The sequence below is a fragment of the Neophocaena asiaeorientalis genome, unplaced genomic scaffold, assembly GCF_003031525.2.
Source record: "Neophocaena asiaeorientalis asiaeorientalis breed wild unplaced genomic scaffold, Neophocaena_asiaeorientalis_V1.1 scaffold96, whole genome shotgun sequence".
Classification (NCBI taxonomy): domain Eukaryota; kingdom Metazoa; phylum Chordata; class Mammalia; order Artiodactyla; family Phocoenidae; genus Neophocaena; species Neophocaena asiaeorientalis.
Window position 1 is genome coordinate 3,681,411 of NW_020175831.1, and position 3,867 is coordinate 3,685,277.

Sequence of the window (3,867 nt, forward strand, 5' to 3'; positions counted from 1 at the left end):
TCGTGGTTAAGCATTTCCCTAAGCTTCATCCCTTCCTGCTGCCGGTGACCACAGCTGGATTTCCCACCGAGACAGTGGGGCTTTGCGGAATGTGGGTGGGGGTGAGACAGAGAGAGAGAGAGAGGGAGAGAGAGAGAGACATTTATTTTCTTTCATCTCAAAGGGCCGACAGAGTAAGCACTTACTGGACTTCAGTTAACAATGATGCTGCTAGAGAAGTATTCCGAGGATAACCCCACACCTTGAGTTGTCGGACAAAACAATGGAAGATGGTTTTCTGTCCCATCTTTTGTTTTGCGAAAAAAACAGCAAGTTACCCGGGTCCTCGGGCTCTGCACCCACCCTCCGGCTCCCCCTTCGCAGTGAGATTAGTGCTTCTTTGAGAGGGAAGACTCTCGCTGTGTTTAATTCCCGCCAGGACTGTAGGAGTTCTCTCCATCCCAAACAAGGGCTCACCGCCCTGCGGGAGGTAAACCTGATTTCACCAAATAACGCTTCGGTTTGAAGAGGTTTTTTGTTGTTGCAAACAATTTACATTTAATGAAGCCTAATTGTGCTGTTAAATCCAAATGGAATACATCTCAGACACAGAAAGTGCCTAAACTCAGGATGCCGCTGTCTGGCTCTTGCTAGAGACCCCTTTCTTCACCCCGGGTTTTCTGTTTTTTTTAATCCTTTTGATATCTCCAGCCTGAGTGAAATTGGGTATTGCCTGCAGAGGGAAAATTAGCGCCAAAGTTGACAGACTTGGTTAAGAGCACTGTCCAGCCAGTTCTGCTGGACTTTACTTTGGAATTAAGACTTTATTTCTAAACTGAAGTTTGGGCTTCTTTCAAGTTAATTAGAGTGGTGTCCTGCACTTTCTGCTGTGGCCATCAAGGAAAACACTTTCAAAGGAGTCCCCAGGACCCCATTCTGTTAGGACCCGGCTATTGTTCTCGCCCTAATGGCCACCGATTAGGTGGTTAATTGAGCTCATTTCTGTTTTGGCAAGCAGAGGAACTTACGTTCTTCAATACATCTAAATCGTAGCCTGCATCTACCCCTTCCCCAACCCAGGACAGGGACATGATTTGAAAGATCAGCTACAAGGAGGAAAAGAGAGGATGTGACTTACAGAATATCATCAGTTCCCAAAAAGGGTGCTTGGGCAGGCAAAGGAGGGAAAGGAGCAAGTGATGGGAGGGGAGAGCAGAGGTGACCTGATTCTCTCTGGTAGAGTAGGACTTTGGGCAATGAAGGGCCACCTTGAGTTTCTCACCAAAATCAGGAAAGATGGCAAAAATCACTGAATAACAACACATCAGTTTTGGGGGATATTTTTGTTTGCAAAGACTTTCATTTAACAAAGAGTATTTCTGTTGTTAAAGCCCCAACATAATACACCTATCCACCCACACACAGCGTTCAGTCTGTGCTCCTGGCCAGCTAAAGAAAGTTATTCCCGTGAAGTTTAAACCTAAAATCAGCTTGGATACAGGGTATACAAGCTAAATGAAATGTTCCTGCAAATTCAGCCCCAAAATTCCTCCACTACCTACCACCCCCAGCTTGTAAACTATGTGTCGTCTTAGTTCATAAACAGAGCAGCCCTGACTTTGCCTGGTACTCAACCACTGCCCTATGATCCAATAGCAGCAGCTTCCCTGGGATGCCAGGTTTAGGGGCCCTCATAGGGTCCAGTCAGAGTCTCTTTCCTAAGGGGAATCCCCTCCCCCAGGGCCAGGACCTAGAAGGCTGTACTGGAAGAAGGTTCAGCTGCAGAATAGCAAGAGGCTATGCTCCTTACTGTTCAAAACTTCCCTGGTCTCTGAATACCTGCTAGGATGGGTAGAGAAGCTCCAAGTCTTGCCAGAGTTCCGCAAGGAAACTGGAGGCAAGGCCACCATTGAGAAGTGTCTTTCAACGAGAGCATTAATTCAGACTTTGCTTCCAGTCCTGCACAACTTAATTTGCTGCATGGAAAATTAAGCCAAAAGTGAAGGGCTGTCCGAAATCAGCAAAACTTGACAAGTTCTTCCTTCCTATCTTAATTTCACTTTCTTCATTTTTTTTAGCATATAATCAGTCATTAAAATATATTTATCAGATAGAAAATGGAGCAGAAATTCCAGGGCACAAAATCACAGAGATATTTAGTTTTGAGAGACTGAAAGTTTGTTGGTTCCAGTTATGTCTTAGAAATATTTCAACAAATTTATTTGAGGTAACAGAAAAAACATTTTTTTAAGTATCTCCATGTTTTCCCTCTCTGAGAAAAAGAAGGGGATACAAAGGAAAAATAAGAGCATTTCAGGGGGCGGCATCCCATGACTGGTTTGGTACTGAAATTGTTGGGTAAAGAGAACCCAGCCAAACTCTTCCAAAAAGTCAGCAACCCTGTCATCTGGCTCTGACTGGCATTTAAAAAAACAAACAAACAAACAAATCCAGCTTCTCTTGCTAACTTCTGCCTTCTCTCAAGTAGCCGAAATTGTTCTTACTAGCAAACTTCGATTCTCTGCAATTTTCTGCAGAGGTTTAGGCCCCTCCCGTCTTTAATTGATCATGAACATGTCTAGGACTTCAAAAAGGTCAAACAAATTCTCCTGCTTTTCCTTTCCAGCACCCCTCTCATAACTTTCCCCTTTATTTGAGCCTTTTATACTGCGTTTTGCGTGTCAACACTCCCAACACCAGCAGCCCACCCTGCGATGACGGGCCAGGTCCAAGAGGACCTCCCTTGCTCTTTTAGTTGCCCCATCCAGGTCCTGTCTTGGTCCAGGAACAGTGGGGCTAGGTGACAAGCTGGCTTCATCAATCACAGGCTCAGGGGAGTGATTTTCTTGGAGGTGGGCTGGACTGGGGTGTTGCTGCTACAGAACGAAATGGGCTCACTCTGAGGGCTCTCCCACCCACCCCAGTACTGTCGGCTCATTAGATCTAATGTTGCTGCTAAAGTGGAGCCTGAGAGTTGCCGCAGAACTCACATAGGCTCCCCGCTAATGTCTAAGATGGAGGATGATGGACTGGGGTTCTGTGGCTGAGGAATGGAAGGGATGAAGAGGGCTCAGGGTTGTGATCCCTAAACCCTGGCGGGACTGCCCGGAGCCCACCCTACCCCCTCGAAGTCAGACCCTGTTGCTCTGGGCTGCTCCCATCACGAGCCCCAAATTTGCTTGGGAAAAACACCCTCTTAATTTGCCCCTCTCACTTCTCTGCAGTTGGCAGCTTGGAAAAGAAAACGAAACAAAGGTCCCTGGGAAAGTGAAGTTTTCAATTAATTGGTGTGAGTAACGGGAGGGGGTGGGTGGTGTCTGCAAAATGCAAGAGGCAGTTCGGCTGCTGGGCGAGGCGCAGAAATTTCCTGGAGGGCGGCAGAGTGGCTTTCTCCCGGCGTCCTTCAGAGGGTCTTTCTGCGGACCCGGGGAGGCTGCGCCAGGGCTGGGGAGCCCAGCTCGGGAGCGCAACTCCCAGCTGGCCTGAGTGTAGAGGCGAATAGCGTGGACCAGGCGTTCGGACTTTTTTCGCTGGGGCAGATCCTCTGGTTCGCCGCGCCGAGGACGGGTCTTTTCATCCGCTTGATTTATTTGTAAGTCTCTGTCCCCCGCCCCAAGGGCGGCTTCGTGGGCATTTTCCGGGTGGACGGTGTGTGCGTATTGGGGGAGGGGGGGTCTGCTCCAATTGGTCTTAATTCGGAGGATCGTCCGGGAGAACACGCGTTAAATGCCTTTGCCCCGTAGCAATACGCAAGGTAGAGAAAATTAGCTTCCTCGGGTTTGGGGTCTAGGTCAGCTAATCCGAGAAATTAAACAACAGGATCAAAAATCAGTCTGTTTTCACATTATTCTGATCATCCCTGTCCTTCCTCATTTAGCTGTGCAGCTC